Source organism: Rhea pennata, chromosome 15 (assembly GCF_028389875.1).
Source record: "Rhea pennata isolate bPtePen1 chromosome 15, bPtePen1.pri, whole genome shotgun sequence".
Classification (NCBI taxonomy): Eukaryota; Metazoa; Chordata; class Aves; order Rheiformes; family Rheidae; genus Rhea; species Rhea pennata.
Genome location: NC_084677.1, coordinates 19,256,781 through 19,274,330, shown reverse-complemented (window position 1 = coordinate 19,274,330; position 17,550 = coordinate 19,256,781). Strand labels below are relative to the sequence as shown.

At 51.5% G+C, this 17,550-nt stretch overlaps 1 protein-coding gene across 1 annotated transcript in view; it reads right to left on the bottom strand.

The window, feature by feature from the left end:
* Nucleotides 1-10,445: 10,445 nt before the first annotated feature.
* The window catches only part of USP31 (ubiquitin specific peptidase 31), a 40,532-nt gene continuing 33,427 nt past the window's right edge, over nt 10,446-17,550 (bottom strand). Inside the window, exons 17-19 of the mRNA XM_062588486.1 lie at nt 11,645-12,475; nt 11,059-11,268; nt 10,446-10,740 (exon numbers count right to left, since the gene is read on the bottom strand). The gene's annotated coding sequence lies outside the window, so the exon portion shown is untranslated. The remainder of the gene's footprint in view (nt 10,741-11,058; nt 11,269-11,644; nt 12,476-17,550) is intronic.

Below are 17,550 nucleotides of genomic sequence, written 5' to 3'. Positions count from 1 at the left end.
ATCCGGCCCCCGCCGCGGGACGAGGCCGGGGCCCGGGCGGCCGCTCCGGTGGGAGCACCGCGGGAGACGCAGCACGGCGCCCGCGCTGCGGAGAAACTCAAAAAATGTCGCGTCAGGGAAAAGGGAAACAGATCTGCAAGAAACTTCATGGGACGAGTTTGTAACAGGTTTAACGTTTACCCGGCCTCGTACTTTCCTCCGCCCTGCTGGGAGAGCGAAACTTCCTGGGAAATTCAGGTTGCAAAGGAGCGCGGGAGCGGCTGACGCCAGGCGCGTGATTTCGCTCCAGCCGATCGGGAACCCCGACCGCCGGGAACATCGCGCGGGGACGCGAGCGCTGGAGCCTGGCCAGCTTGGTAAGCCCTTGGGTTAGTTTTGATTACAATATTTAAACCTTGCAGAGTACTGGCAAATCCGTCTGAAAGCGGCACAGGAAGAGCAGCATTTCAGTGGCCGCCCGCGACGAGGTTCGGAGGGGGCGGACGCCGCTGGAGCCCCCGCGCAAACGCTGCCCGCGGCCGGCGCCGGCACGAGCGAGAAGGAAAAGCCCCTCGGATTTTCAAAGCACGCAGTAACAGCAAGCGAGGGCAATGTATTCTTTAAAGGCTCTTCAAAGGGAAAGAAAGCTTAGCTAGCTTTTTAGGCCAGAGCGGGGAGGGCAGAGGGGCGAGCGCGGTGCGGAGCCGCCTGCCCCGCGCGCCCGGCTGCGGGGAAGCACCGCCGCCGCCGCGGCACCGCCGAGCACGGGCGCGCTGATGAATTAGGTGCCACTGGGTTTAATCCAGAGTCATTAGCCAAGCGGAGCACTCGCGTATCATTCGTTACGCTAATGGATTGCTGGAGGTCATTCAGTAATAAGAAAGGGAGAGAAGGGTTATTAGTTTTTATCAGACATTAATTGGCGAAAATCGATTACTTATCCGGCATCTGCAGTGTATTAGGGTGCTCCAGCCGGCGCCTCGGTTGGGAGAGGAGAGGGGGCCGCAGCGGGGCCGGCTCCGTGCCCCTGAGCAGCTCTTACCCCCTCCTCCCGCCACGTCCACGCGATGCTCCGCGCTGCCCGGAACGGCAGAAAGTATTTGGGAACGGTTCAGGTGATACCGCATTTATCTAACAAGCTTGCAAATGAAAACTAGCATTTGGACTTATTGCATTCTGGCTCAAAATTTGATTACATTTTTCTACAGCTGTAAATCTGCCTCCCTTTCTGCAACATTATTATTAAAGCTGGTATTGAATCAGTGGTGTGATACGTAAAATTTCAATCCTGGCTTTGACATTCCAGGAACTTAAAAACCAATTACAGTGTGTGCTTTGCCTCAGGACAGAATGAATCATTGAACACAGCCACTTCACCAAAAGAAATTAAAGGCTGAAGCAGCAACATGGGGAAGGTATTAAGTTAAAAATCAAAGGTCAATTAAAGTAAAACTGAGTCTATTTTATTTTTAAAATTTTGCTTGCATTTCCATTCCGTTCTGATGAACAAGGAAGCAAAATAAACCTGCACTTTTATTTATTTGCTGGGTAATAAATCTGCACTGAAGTTGCTTTCCGAAGCTAAGAGGAAACACTCAGGCGATGAAACTCCCAGCCCCCTAACTGGCATTAATCTCGCTGCAACGAAGCCCGCGCAACCAGGGAGGCGGCGCGTCCGGCCGCGCAGACCGACCGCGGCGCCGCCGGGCTCCGGCCGCACAGCGCGAGCACGTTCGCTCCGCGGGCCGGGGCGGGCGACGTGCAGCCGCCCCGCGGCGCCGCCGGGCTCTCCCTGCGACCGAGGCCTGCACGAACAGCAGGTAAAAATGCTGGGGAACATCGAGCCTGCTGCTGATTTACCGTTTCCTACCGTTCGCCCGAGGCAACCCCACGCCCGCTCCCGGCTCCGCGCCGCCCAGCGCGCCCGGCGCGGGTGGGAGCTGCCCGGGCCCTGCCCCGGCCGCCGAGCCCCCGGGGCCCGGGGGGACGAGAGAAGCCGGGCGACCTGCTGCTCGCGACCGAGCTGCTGGCGGCGCCCTGCTCCCGCAGCGTAAATTCCCGCTCCGGCCGCGCCGGTGCCCTCCTGGAGCAAGCCCGGAGAGGGGGACGCAGGCGCGGCGTCACCAAGAGCAGGACTGGATGGACCGCGCTGGAAGGAGCTCGCGGAGCCGGGCCGGCGCGCGGGGACAGGCAGAAATCTGCGCAGCCAAACGCCCGGCGCTGCCCTCCCCGGCGAACGCGACGGACTGAACCAGCTGCAACCACCCAGCAAAAGACCTCGGAGCGCGCGCGGTCGGCTGAAAGCAAGCGCCCGTCGCTCCGCCACGCCGCCCCGAGGGCGACAGAGATGACATCCCGATGCTGAGAAAAAGGACAAAAAGAGGGCAGGGTCCCGCAGGACGCGGGAAAAGGGCAGCACGCGAAAGGCGTGGGATACCCGGAGCTGGGAGCTGCCATCAGCTGGCTCCCCGCGCCAGACCGAGCCGGGAGAGGGGGCGAGAGGCGCCAGAGCAGCTAGCGGGGAGAAGAGCGCCCGGGCAGGGAGCGAAGCTGCGAGGCCGCCGCGGGGAGGGCGCACGGCCCCGGGGCCGGACGGGGCAGCAACGAGCTGCTTTATAAACCGGCAGGCGGGCTTCTCCCCAGCTACTCGGCCCGAGCAGCCCCGGAGAGGCGAAATCCCGGGCAGCAAAGCGAGGCGGCAGCAGCGGGGGCGCGAGCGGCTCCCTCGGCTCTCCCTGCGCGCCGAGGCCTCGGGAAGCGCGCGGGCGCGGGGCCGGCGCGGCGCAGCGCGGCGCGGCACACCACCCGCGCGCGGGAGGGAGTTACCGCCGTCGCTGCAGGGGGGAACGAAAGGGCAGGTTATCTCCTGAACTGCGGCAGGAGCTGCTGACCCCTCCTGTTGAACAAAAGACAAGTTGTACTCTCCATTTTCTGCTAGCAGTAGGTCATTTGCAGCTGCCTTTTACACGTGGGCTTTAATAGACAATCCATACCCTTGAAGTGGAGTATATCAGCTGCTCACTACCAATGATAAATCATCCGCAAAATATTAAAATGCTTGAAGACTGTCATACGGTCTTCACGAATCGCTTTGCAGCGCGCAGGTCTGCCGGCTAGAGGAGAAATCGCGCTCATCGCGGATCCAGGCAGAGCTATCGCGTCCCGCTTTATTTACAGTTTGGAGTGCAAAGCTGTCGGAGACTCGCGGCAGCGCGAGAGCCGCCTTCCCGCGCGCCGCTACCAGCCCTTGGCGGGAAGCTGACCCCAGCCAGGGGAGCTCACCAAGGCGGGGGGAACCGCGCGGCCCCGGGCGCTCGCTCCCGCCGGGTTACAGAAGCGAGCGCGAGCGCTGCTAACCCCGCGGTTTGTTCACATCTGCACCAGCGCGCTAACCTCAGGGAAAGCGTAATCTAATATTTGCTCAGGCAATTTAAACTCATTTCAATAAAAAAAAGAATTAGACGGAAGCAAATGGCACGCAGAGCAGATGCCCGAGTGTTTGTGCGCCCAGAAGAACGAGCCGGCAGCGATGCAGGTGGGGAAGGCGCGGGAGCGGGGCGGCTCCGGGGCCGCGGTCCGGCTGCCGGCGCTGGCCCCGGGCGACTGCTCCAGGGGACCCTGCTTGAGCAGGGGTTGGACTCGGTGGTCTCCAGAGGTCCCTGCCGACCGCAGCCGTGCTGCCAGTCTGTGGCACTGGGGGCCAGGACTGGCTCTCCGGACTGGGCGCCCACAGGGCCGTTAGCCACCCCGGGGAGACGCATGCGGAGCAGCGAGCCTGGGGTTCCTGCAAGCACACGGGCTTGCTTGCTAAATAACTTCATTATAAATATTCTATAAGCCCAAGAACTGCAGAGCATTAAAAAATGATGAGGTCTGTGCTTCGCAGGGAGCCGCTCCTCTACGCCAGGGCCCTGGAAGAGGTATTTAAAGCAGGATGGCAGCCGGGGCTGACAGAGGTATTTGTCGTGGGGCTCGTGGAGGGTGAGAAGTATTCCATCTCTTTAGGAAGGATCAGTCTGTCACAGTTTGGTCGGACTGAGTGGAAACACACAGCCATCCATACAGCGTTCCTGTATTAAGGAATTCACGCCATCATGTTAGACATGGGATTTCTTACTATCTTTTCAGAGGATTAAACTAATGTGGAGAAAGGACCGCACACGGGCCTTGGCAAGCTGCTCCAGCCGCGGGTGGCTCCAGAAGAGGGGCAGGATGAGGCTTCTTCAATGTAAAAGCGGAGGAGATGGAGCCACCTCTAAAGCCCGTGAGGCAGAGCAAGAGCCAGAGGACCCGCAGTGGACACATGGCCCAAGGAGCGCAGCGCAGGTCAATGGCAGCACATCAGAGCTCCCAAATATTTTCAATCTCTTCTCTGCATATGAAAACCCTGCATGTAAACCTCTCCTCGCCAGACAAAGAATGATTTTCATCAGGAACTTGATCTTACAAGCCCTGCAGATGCCCCAGTTAACTGTCTAAAAAAAGCTGTGAGCATCCCCGGGCCAGACAAGGTTTCAATAGCTCTCTTGATACTTCCTGTCGGCCTCATAGCTTTCAATTAGGTACATATGTATTTATGAAATATTATGACAATTGAAAGCCCTTTAAGTGTTACAGTAAAAATACCCATGTGCAAAAAGACCAGGGTATCAGCACAGCCTTAACTGCTAAATCCATTTGGTAATCAGGTTAGGCTGCCAGCAAGAGGCTGGTGTCAGCGGTTTTTATTAAAAGCTGTGTTTTTGCTGTAAGAGGTACTAGTTTTATGTTACCATAAATTGTCAACAGTTGGTCAGATCCCCACAGAGAAAGGATCGATACCCAGCAGAGGGGGAAAAGTGCTGAGAAAGGAAAAGCGATACTCTAATTAGAACAAAATTTAAGAGTCCAAGGGTACTGATGACAGTTCCTAATATGTTATAATTTATTGACAGCCTCCAAAGATTAGGTTTTGTTCTGGCTCCTAGAGAGGCACTGGGTGTTAATAAAATACCATAAAACATAGCACCTAATTCCAGGGAACAGGCAACTACTTGCACATGTATTTACCGTGCCCCTGCCTTCTGCAATCAGCATAACTAACAACCCTTCCCGGCGAGGCAGGGAGGCCACGGCACGGCCACGGCACGGCCACGGCACGGCGGGCGTCGCAAACAGCCCCTTCGCTGCAGGGATCTCCGAGCCGAGACGCCCTTCCCAACCCAAGCGCCGAGCGCAGTCACGGCGGGGCCGGGCACCGTCCGCCAAGGCTGGAGCCGAGCTGCCAGGCAGGACGGGCCCGGGCCAGCTCCACGCTGGCGCCGGGGCCACCCGTCCCAGCCAGGAGCCACGCCGGTGGCCCACGGGCAGCAGAGCTGTACTCGCCCGGGCCTGGGCTTCTCGTGGGCAAGCAGAAAACGCTGCTTTCTCTGTCAGGTGCTATTTCCCTGGTGGTTTCAGCCACGCCAGCTTTGTGACCCGCCCGCAAATCTGCTGTCAGACACGGGAGCATCCTTCCTCCCCCAGCTTCAAAAGCTCCAGGAGCATGTCCTGGGGAACAAGGCAGCTCCCAGCCCAGCGCCGCTGGCACCACGCGGGAGCCTGTGCCCACCCACCCCAGCACTCTCCCCTTTCCTACACATTTGGCTCCCGAGTGCAGAGCTTCTGGTGGTGGAAACATCCCGGCTTGCCCCGACACGCACGGCGCTCGCCAGCGCACTCGCTCGCGCTCCAGGCTGCGGCTGGTGCTCGGGCAGCGGGGCCACCAGCCCACCCCTACCACCGCCCCGTGCTCCCAGCGTGCCCTTCCGCACGGGCCGGGAGGCGAGGGCCTTGCAAAGGTCGCCTGCACACGCTCTGCGGACGAATCATCCGCATCTCTGCACGCCGCTGCAGAGCGTCACAGGGCGGCGCAGAGCGACGGCTGAACAGGGCAGCGGCAACAAGCGACAGCGCGAAGCGGCACGGGAGCTGCCCAGGCGCGGCCGGGACCGCAGGGTCTGCCAGCGCCTCCGCAAACGCGCGCAGGCCCCAAGGGCAAGCTCCTGGGGCAGGCACCCTCTCCGGCCCCAAGACCAGACGCCTGGGGGTACAGGGACAAAGCAGGAAACCCCGAGGGCCAGCTCAGCTACTGCATCCCCGAGCACGGCGAGACACGGCCGGAGGGAAGCATCGCTCCTGAGCTCCCCCGGGCTGTCAGAAATCTTCGCCTCGTTCCACAGCAATCTAATCCTGGCTTAGCGCAGCAGTAATCCTGGCCGAGGAGCCGAACATCTGCAGGCCCATGCTCCGCACCGAGGTCTGGCCTCCCCTGCTGACCTAGATTTAATAACCACTCAAGTCCTAACTCACCCTTGCTTCGTCTCAAAGAGCGCAAAGAACCTACACTGGACTCCTCATAAACAAAGCAGCAATAAAATTTAATCATTTGAAGATCAAAGTTATCAAGTGTTTTCCAATTGTCCTCTCGCTATCCTCAGAGCTAGATTAAGGGAACTGCAGTGGGGCCTATATTTAATAAATGGCCATAAAAAAATGGCTAGATTGGAGAAATATTGGCAAACATAATAAACAAAAATATATTAACTCTAATTCTGCAAAGCCTTTGGCTATATTAATATCTTTAATGTTATCACCTATAAATAAGTGATGACCCCATTATTTAATGTGACATCTGTCATGCCCATTTCCATACAAGACGTGAAGTAATTATGCTCTCCAATATGTAATAGAAATACAGTATTCATCGTTCCCTGCGACTGCCCAGCGCACACATGAGGTGATCTCCTTCCACTCAACGGCCGCGAGAGTTCAGCTCCAGCTCTCCCTTTCCAGGGGGAAGCTTCGACCAAACTTGAGGGGGGCCGAGACCCTCTGCGCCTGCGATTCCAGTGCCTGAGCTGGTGGTGCCGCGCACCCGCCGCCCAGGTCCGAGGGATGCCCACGGGCAAGCGGCAGCGCAGCGTGGCTCCTGGTGAACAGGCTGACCTCGACGCTCCCACAGCCTACAGGGGCTCCTTAGAGCTGGCTCGTGGTACATCAGCAAGAGCTGGCAGTACAACCTGTGATTTGGGGAGCAAGGGGAGATTTATGGGTGACCGGGGGCACAGTCCACTCATTTATTACACCCTCTTAATTAAGTCACTTAACGCTGCCGTATCAAGTGCCCCTAATGCTGGCAGGACCCTGCTCACGTCATCCTGGGTTCAGCCGTTCTGCTGCAGGACTGGCAAAGCGAAGCCAGAGCCCCCAGCCACATGCACCATGCCCACAGCTCTGGGGACCTGGCAAACGGGTTCCTTAATGCCAAGACTGGTCCTGCCCCAGGAACAGCCACGCTTACCTTGAGGAGCTGACGTGCTCTACCGGAGGCCACCCCAAGCAGCTGCTCTCCAAAACGGGACTCCGACTTGGCAGTAATGCTACCCGCCCGCTGCCCACCGCAAGCAGGCACCACGCGCAGCAGGTCAGGAGAAACCACCAGCCAGGCAGGAAAGGCGTGCGGGAGGCCAGGCTGCGGGGGAGCCCAGGCGTTGGTAACAGGATCCCAAGGAGGAAGAGTCGGTGCCCACAGACTCGGACGGGCACAGCAGCCACCGAACGCCCTCTCCCGCGGCCGCAGCTCGCTGTGCGGGAGCGCTGCGGCAGATCCAGCGTCCGCTCCCCTCTCGCACCCGCTTTGGGGGCGGTCAGCGGTGCCCCACAGCCCAGCTCCCGGCTGCAGCCCTGCAGGGCAGCAGCACTGCGGTGGCAGGGACTCCAGCCAGCCGGGGAACTTCAGCACTGGCTGCTGGAAGCGATCGCAGGCGCCAGCTCAGAAACTGAAGAAAGCTCAGTGCAATCAGAGAAAAGGCAGAACAGTCTCTTACGTGAGTATTTTTGATTTTTAACTGGAGCTCCAGAGTCACGGGTGATGCTGGGCTCCCTCCCAGGCTCTTGCCAGCTTTGCTAGGCAGGGACAAGCCATGTGGATCAATTCTGCAGACTGCACCTGAGAGGACTATTGCCTGGGCTGGAGCACAGCACCCTGCAGCCAGCACTCCTGATCAAAGCTGCCCTTCCCCAGTTCTGGCCAGAGAGATGAAGATTAATACAGCCATGCAACTTGGTATCTTAATGCTGTCCCCAGGGCTAGAGAAATGACAGCAGTCTGAAGCCCTGAGACAGGAAGGCAACAAGATTTATAGGGAAAAGCAGCTATTGCAGGTAAAAAGGGGCTGGGCTGAGGCTCTTCTTCACAGAAAGTATATTGCAAAACTGCTTCATCCCAGAACTGACCAGAATAAAGAGTCACTCCATCTTATTCCCTCACCCCAATTCTGACTCCTTGAGTAGATCGCATGTAGTTGCCTGTAAACAAGTCTGCTGAAGAGGAAATGCCTGACCATCCCGCTCCACTCCCCGCAGAGTGACACATTTTTGCTGTATTGCTACAGCAAGCGAATAGCAGCAGCCAGCCATGACTCCAAAGTCAGCCCACCATGAGAGTCACTTCTCCACAGTGTGCAGTGGCTGCCCTTAAAATAACTCTGTGCAGGTCCTTCCACTAACTGCACCCCCGGGGTAGCTCCACAGCTCATGATGGAAACCCAGACAGCGCTGTGTGTGCAGAGGTCCTTCCCCAGCCGCGTTCGCAGTCACGCTGAGCTGACAGCACTTGCCCAGCCACAAAAAAGCAGCTCAAACAGCAACTCTAACCCCAGCGCGTGCTCCTCTGGCTGAAGTGCTGGTTTGATATTCTTGGGCACTTGTGTGAATTCGCATCTTTAGGAAGCGTGGGAAGACAAAAATATGCATGTAAGAGTAGAGGGTGGGGGGAATATTGCATTTCAGTGCAGCTTCGCGGAAGCACGAGCACCAGCCACCACCGAATATTGAACCTTGGCCTGGGCTCGGGTCTGTCCTAAAACGATGCAGGGGAATGAGCCCAAAGCTGCAGGGGCTGTAGCTGAATGGGACACCAAGCCTCCAGAGGGTGAGTTTGAGGGATTTCCAGCAGCTTACAGACAAAAAGAGGCAGGCATTTGGGGGCAAATTAGTTACCTCCCCCCACACACACACGCCCAGGCTGTGCTGCACAGAGCAGCCAATACAAACACAGCAGACAAGGCAGTGTCTGCCCAGAGCATGCAAACTCCAGCACAGAGAGGCAGAAGACTATTAGGTTTGTACCTGAGGCAGTATAAGGACTCTCCCCTGACCCCAGCAAGTGAGTGGCTGGACTCCAATACCAGCACCAACCACCCTGACCCAGCTACAGTTTGCGCAGGGGACTTTGCCAACCTCCAGCAGACACCGCAGCAGCACCTCAAAGCCCATCAGTCACAGGCTCTGCTGCTGGCTCCCTCCTACCTGCCCCTACTGATGATCCCAGGCTACAGGGAAAAGGCTCTCCCTTCCCTCCCAGGCAACAGCTCTGCCAGCGCAGCAGCGCCAGCTTGCACCAGCAGCCCCAGTTCTCAAAGAACCAGGTGGAAATCCCAGATCATGCCGCTTTTTAAGCCTCTTTCAGCCTTTTTGCTATAAACTGGTGATATGAGCACCCCCCAAGGTCCTGCACTGAATGTGTCAGCAGTAGCAGATTTGTATGGGAAATCCCAGCCATTTCCAGCAAGGGGACTTGGCCTGCACTTCAATTTTCCTGTATAAGGCCCAGGAGAAGACAAGACTCAACATAGCAAATGAGCTAACACAGTTTCTAGCACATCATAGCCCTACAGAGCCCAGAAGGAAAATTCACAGCCCAGAACTCCCACTTTGTGGGACATACTGCCTCCTCCACAGCAAGTGATCTGTGTGCCTAGGGACAAGATGTTATTTTAAGCGAGCAGTGAAGTAAACTCTTGCTGTAGTCCTACCTCTCCTACAGTGCACAGGGAAGCACTGCAGCAGAAACAAGGCCCTGCATGCAGGCACCTACAGCTTTCCCCTCACTCAAGCCCACAGAGCAGGCCAGGTGAACGCAGAGCCTCCTGAAACTGCACTGTCAATGCGATTTGACAGTGCTGTACTGAAGAGCCTTGAAAACCAAGCAGAGATTTGAAGATAGGCTAGGGGATATTTCAGGTTAGAGTAGATGGGACAACACAGGCAACTGCAGAGAAAGGCAGCAAGATGCATAAAAGCACCCTGAGGACTTTTTCTCCTTGCCGGGCAGTACTGCAGTCACTGTTCACCCTCCAGACCCGAGTCCAGGGACGCCAGCAACTACAGAGGGCTGATTTCACAGCCTGGCCTACCTGCCACACTCACAGCTTGAGCAGCTCACCAAGCCGAAGGCGTCACCCACAGACAGCCGCAGGCAGCCTCCAACAGAGATGTTCCCTTTGGCAGTCTCCAGCAGCAGCGCCTCTACCCTCCTGCCTCACCCAGGTCCTCCTTGCACAGGCAAAGCGGAACGGCTGCAAGAGGCAGCTCATCTACATTCCCGCAGAGCGGCCCACATTCTCCTCTAAGACAGGAAAACCATCACTGCATAACGCACTAAATGAAAAACAATATTTAATTAGGGCAGAGTTAGACAAGCACGCAATTAAATCTTCTACCCATCTTACACAGTTTAAGCCTCAGTTCGACAAAGAACCATTAAAAAAAGGCTAACAGAATATCAGAACGTAAAGAGAGAGTTGTGCGTGGCATTCCAACGGCAGCCTGGGCGCAGGGCGGGTCGGAGCACGGATGATCCTGGCACTAAGCAGGCACACAGATGCAGCAACAGAGCAGGAACCCATGGGACCCACACGAGACGACGTCAGCACGGTCCAGCCGGAGTCCTGCAGTTACCTGTGAAGAGAGCAAAGTGCTGGTACCGCAGGTCTCTAATAGAGGCTGAAAACTCACAATCAAAGAACTGCCGACAGGAAGGAGCCAGGATGGCTGAAGCAGCAGCTGCAAAGGCCTAAGCTTTCCATGCAGCTCTAGAGAACCCAGACACTTTAAATGACATGCAGATGCCTGGCAACAACACTGAAAATAGAGTCCAGAAGTTAGGCACAGCAGGGCAGACTGAGAAGATTCCCACTTTCTCCCATCCAGGAATGAGTCCCCAAATCCCTAAGAGGAGGGAGATTGCATCACCCTGCACCTGGAGGCAAAACTCACCAGCATAAGCAAGGCTCCATCCAGGTACTGCATCCCATTCTCCAGACATGTCACAAGGAGAGCTTCCTGGACAGACATCAGCAGGACACCTTGGTCTGCAGAGACAGGTCAGGGAAAATTAGGAGGAGGAAAGATGGTAGGAGAGTGTTTCTCCTCCCTTCCCCAGCACTCAGGAGTTAGGGCTGGCCCTCCTGGGTTTTCTTTCTTTTCCTAGAAAAGTGGAGAGGAACCCTTTTCGTCACACACAAGAAAGTTCACTAACACACTTATACACCCATCCCAGGCCTGCATGGAGTTGGGATTAAATAGAGGTAGAGTTATTATGGCCAAGTGGTTAAAACAACAGACTAAAAGCCCACAGGGGATTACCCTATGCACCTGCAAAACCTGGCTGATTCCAGCACTCCTTATTGGCAAACATCAGCCAGGACCATATGTATACACACACAGGCAAGAAGTAAGCATGCTGCTAAACTTCAAAATTTCTGAACAGTTCCCTGAGAGCTAGATAGACCATATAAGAAAATCAAAAAATCCCTTCTCTGACTATGGGCTGCAGTGCCAATCTCGTAGATGACAGGATAACCTGGGCAAGTTCCTCTTTGGCATCCAAGTCCTGCATGGCTCCGAGCAGGGGACTGCTTGCAGCTCCTCGCTCAGCCGCAGGGGCTTCACAAGGAAAGGTCCTGTTGGGGCAGGAGTGGGGAGGGCACAGGCAGAAGCCCCTGAGGATAAGGATGATTATCACAAGCACCCAAAAGATTTAAGTACAGAGTTCCTAAGGTCCCTCCTTTGGTCTGCACTGCATGCCAGAGAACAAATTCCAGGAAATTCCAGTGTAATTTGAACAGAAATCCACTGAGTCCACAGCGTCAAAATCTTTAAGTCCATTTGTCAGTAGTCCCAGAAGCCACCAGGCTGGCATTTCTGCGGGAGAACAAACTGCTTGTGCCACACTGTGGCTACAGCAGGGATATTCCTCACCTCGGAGCAGGACAGCAGGCAGCTCCAAGGCCCCAGCAGTCTGGTGGAGCAGTCCTGCCACAGGGCTCCTGGGCAGCGGCACCGCGATGCCCTGCTTCTGCCGGGAAAATCAGCGCCAGCCAAAAGCAGCTCCCCCACACCGGAGCAGTGGACAAGACTGCAGAGGACCAGCTGGAAGCCAGACTTGCACCGCGGAAATGCCGCTCAACCAAAAGGTGGATCCAAAGCAAGAAAATACGGTGGTCCCAGACCAAGCTCAAAAGGGGTCCCAGGAACAGGGGAAGCAACTAGATCCACTGGCAAACAGCAGCAAGAGACATCACGCAGGAAGTACGTCTTGTGAGCAACAGGAGGGAACGGAGCAGAACAGGAGAGCAAGGGAGGGTGTAGAGCAGTCGCCACCTTTTCACAGGAAGAGGACAACGATGCAGACCTGAAAAAAAGCTCACTCAGCCAGGATGCCTAGTAATAAATTTATTATATTTTATTACATATTCCCCTTTTTCACTTAATTCCAATTCCTCATATTCAAACTCTTCTTTCTGAAAGAAAATGATTTTTAACATAAAAATAAATTCTATAAATTCTGCATATTAAAAGTGCATACACCTTGAATAATAAAACATACAAATAAATAATAAAAGGCATTGACACAGTCTCATGCACTTGTCCTCAAATAATTTAAAATTTATGGTACAATGTTCAATCCCAAGTAAAGACAGCCTGCTTTCCAGATTACTGTACAGTTCAAAAACATTAAAATACAGAAGAGAATATCAAAGGTGTGGGAAAGCCCCACATCCCAGTATACGTATACAGTGATGTGACATGCAGTTTTTAGAACTGTAGATATTCCAGTGTAAAATCTGACATTGTGTCCAGAAGAAAAAATTGTATTTGTAATAGGACTTAAAATTCAATTTTAACCAATGGTGAGGCACAGTTGGTGAGCAAATCTGTACAAATTAATACTTGGAAGGCCACAAGAAAATAATCTAGCCACTTGTAGCCTGTATTCCCTTGTGTCACCCTACCCAAGGCAATGTAGCACCTAAAAATGTTTTCTTATTGCACTGCACAAATGCCATATAATTCTAACACTAACTTTCTTGCAACATGTTTGTGCTGCAGGGCCTAAAGTGAAATAGAATTTGTGTTTACACTTAGTTTTAATCTGTGTCTTTTAAAAAACACTATCTGCAAATAAATTGAGTGCTATCGCCTTTTAAAAAAACAGAAGACTTCTTAAATCTTTAAACCTAATATAGATATTGTACAAGTCTTCATTTTACCTTTATTTTACAAAGTAAAGCTCCCAATAGTAAATGCTTTATGGTGCTTTTATTAAGAAAACCATATAGTACTTTCATCTCACCACAGATTAAAACTAAATTTCAGTTGCCTCCACAGAAAACATTAGATATTGCCTAATTATTTTGGATTAGTAGGAAAACGACAGAGATACAAAAAGAATTACAGTAAAATCATTTGGAATGTAATTTCAAAACACTCTTCATGACTGTTGATCAACAGAGGATGGGGACAAGGTTCTGGCAGACGCCACAACAGGAACGAGGCCTAAGAAATCTCCCGGACACAAGCAGCAATTGCTCAGTACTGGCTACTTTAATTGCTGCTATGAAAACATCTACTAAGAGGCAGTATCTCGTATGGGGTCACAGCCAGGCAGCCCAGAAAGAATGCTGGGCTTTTTAGTTTTTCTTAACAAAATGCACTGCTCGTTAAGAAAACTTTTCATAAAGCTCTCTCTCCAGTAAGACACTCCAAACTGGTAGCTTTCCATTCTTCCCAACAAAACCATGGCCCTGGCTGGCCCCATGTTGCCTCCAGCAATGTTGTACATGCAACAACCCAAGATGGTATTTGCAGCCAAACAGCAGCATGGCTCAGAAAAGCAAATGCCACCATGTTTTTGGAGCATGAACAGGAAATAAAACCACCAACATACACAGCAGGCTTTTGAACAACAACTCTTCACCCAGGAAGGCGGGCAGGAGCCCACACTACCAGTACCGGCAATACGCCAACAACTGGGAACTACTCCATCAGCACTGAAATTCAATAGAAACTCTTTGAGTGTTCATACTGCTACAGATGACTGCCTCTTCTCACAACACAGTGTGTCATTAAGTTACATAGAAAATGGCAGGCTACATACAGAACACTGATCAGGTTATCCCTGTTCAAAAAAAAAACAAACAAAAAAACCCCCAATACAATACAGAAACACAGTTTGTTCTCACTTCAACATTTCAAATTCCTTTGACGTTATGCTACACTCCAGTCTTGTCAGTAATCCAGATTTCTGCAAAGGAAAGAATTAAAGATGTGCAAAGAAAGCAGGAAACCAGGTACACGCTCCTATGTGCTGACACACAGCTGCACTGAGAAAAAGAACTAGAGTCAAAACAGCGCTCCAGAGTCTACCTGGTAGCTTTTGATACTGAAAGCACAGTCTATGGTTTTTATTGGATGCTTGCATAGTTAATAAGTGCATGCATTTGGGATACAGCAAGAGAACTGCCATGCAAAACTGGCTTACTTAGAAAAAATGGTTGATCATGCTTAAGTTTCAGTTTTGGAAAGCAAACCACTCTGCATCTAAGGAAGATGAGGGCACTTACAGTGGGATAAGCATACTGTAATTAAGCTGCTAATGTTCTACCTAAAACATCTTTTTTTTTTAGTCGTATTTAGTAAGTTTGAAAGGGTTAACAGTTTGTACATCCGAAGTGAGACACGAGTTACCAAGAACTGCAGGCACCAATTTGTCTATCAAATGTGATTAATACAAATAAAAGGTGCCTCTTCAATATATGCCTTTGGAAAATGTGCTTATAATTTGTATACTACTAAACACTATCCAAAAAACACAGCCCAAAAAGGGTAAAAATAATTGCTTTAGATGACTCCAGCAGTAATCTAGCTCTGGAATGAAGGTGCTGCTTTTCTGCACCAAGAAGGCTTATTCCAGGAAAAGAAGCAAGTGTCAAACTAGAGATGTGGTAATCTATATGAGTTAAGAATGGCCTGATGCACATGAATTCAGTTCAAAGTTGATTAGAAATACATCATAAAAGCTCTTAGAAGACCTGCTTCCCCTTGAAGCTTGCATGGTTGTTTGAGAATAGGGTTAGCACTGAACACCCCCCCCCCCCCGCCCTTTAGAAACATTTCTAAATGTAAGATTGCGCTGTAAAACTTTGCTTCCAGATTACCTGTCTTAGGGTCTCAGACTCCATTACTCCCAATCCAAGATAGCTTTCTCCAAAGGAAACCACACCAAAGGCCATTCAGTACATGCCATAGCTGTACTTGACTAGTAAAGCAGACCCAGCCATTCTTGCCTAATTCAAAAGTGCAGCCACCAAGACTTACAGGTCCCACGTAACACCACCCAGGGGAGGATGGAGATTGCTGGCCAGTGACCTTCAGAGGTGAAAGAACACACCTCCTCCACATATGTGAGTGCTTCTGAAGCCAAACCTGAATTTTGAGAAAACAAACAATCACTTACAAATAGCCGCTTCAGAATAGTCGCGGGCCTTTGCTGTTTTAAGCATCAATACACAACACCACAGTGGTGTTGGCATCTAGGACCTGCAAGATCTGATTTGAAGAAGAATCCCCTTAGGAACACTCCCTACTATAATGTCCCATCCTTACATTTAGACGATATAACATAAACACACAGACAGGAATTCCTACGCATGAAAGGGCTAAGAAATAAGACTGTTGTAAAGGAAGGAGAAAAGGCTGATGTTCCTCTTTCCCAAAAGGCTTTAAAGAGGGCCTGCAATAACCTACATTCGATTTTAGAAAGATTTATCCTTCACCGATGATGCAGCCAAGGTTTTACAAATACACAGCCAAGCCTGCTTGCTGTAAGGAACATTGTTGCTTCCTGGACCCATATCACTTAGCTCTCTCTTATACAAGGAAGTTCATATACTACTGGAAACCTGTGATACCAAGCAGCAGAGGATACAGAGTGACAGCAAAGAGTCACTTTCCATACTGCTTTGTTATGGAATCCAGACAGCCAAGAGAATAGACACCACATTTTCCAAGTACTGTACAGTCATCCTTTGCTCATTTTACCTGGTCTGTGCCTTATATTCAAAAAGAACTAAAATACACCCTTACTACTAAACTGTGTTGATCTTCTATGAGGCTCAGCCCTATCAGAAGATTTTGCTTGAGGAGCCTGGCCTAAAATCCAGACCTCTCCTGCGCCAGAAAGCATTCTACATGCAAGCAGCCTACCACAGGAGAACAGCAGCTCATTCTTCTAAGTGAGACAAAGATTAATGGAAAGACAATGATGACACTGCCCATGTGCTCTCTTCAGTCCATTCCATGCTCACCTGTGAAGCAAGGAGCCTGTGCATCAGAGCTTCTGTTTGCAAAGGGACAAGGCACCATATCCAAACTAGTAGAGTACACAGAGATGGTTCTGGAGCTAATTTCAGCAGGGAATTATGACCAACACACAGAAAAAGACCTAGATTACACACCACAGAAATGCAGAGGTCTGACTGGCTTTAACATCAGCACTTGGCACCAAGACCTCTCATTCCAATTTTGTCTAGACACAAGCTTTATTGCCACTCATGTCCAGATACAGACCGGACTGGTATTCAGCTAAAACGCAAACTCAGACATGGCTTTAATTTCCTTCAGTAAGAGCATGCACCACAGGAACAAAAACCACCTCAAAAACCATAAACCAGCTTCCAGTTTATACTATGTAAGACTTTTTCGGTGAATGATAGCATGAGAGGGAAACATCATTCCATAAAAGTAACCTTTCAGAAGCATCCCATGGTAAAAAGCATAGAAAACTACATTCTGTCTATTAAAAGATACCAAACCAAGTCAGCACTGGCTACCAGGATTACATTCTTTCTAGAAGAGTTGTTGCAAGGGAAGAGCCAACACTGTGCAAAATTGTAATACAGATAAAACATTAAACAAATACTTCAATATCAACATTTCAGAGAGTAATTTAAGTAGTACAATGTGAAATAAATTCTATCTGCTCTACTGGATATAACAAAAAATAATCCAAGAATAATCCAAGTTATACATTTAAGAAGCTAGTTGCACAATATCTTCTTCTTTTTGCTGCATTAAATGATAAGGAAACAATACACAGGAGAAGAAATACACTGAGGAGATGGTCATGTTCAGGATTTAAAATATAGTCCAGGGCAGAGTCCAGCATATTGTAAAAACATGCAAGCTACTGGCATTGCTTCTGGGTTGCATGGAAGTACTGCAAAACAATCAGGACAGAATAGGAGTTGTACTACACATGCGCTCATAGTTGCATTAAATAGAGCTCTGTGGCACCCAGCATTCAGCTCAACATACACATGCCTTTGCTCCAAGGTGACAGCTACATCCAAAATACACTTCTCTTAAAAGCCTGTTGCAAATGTGCGGTGAGCTGAGGATGATGTGATCAAGGAGCAGCAATATGCC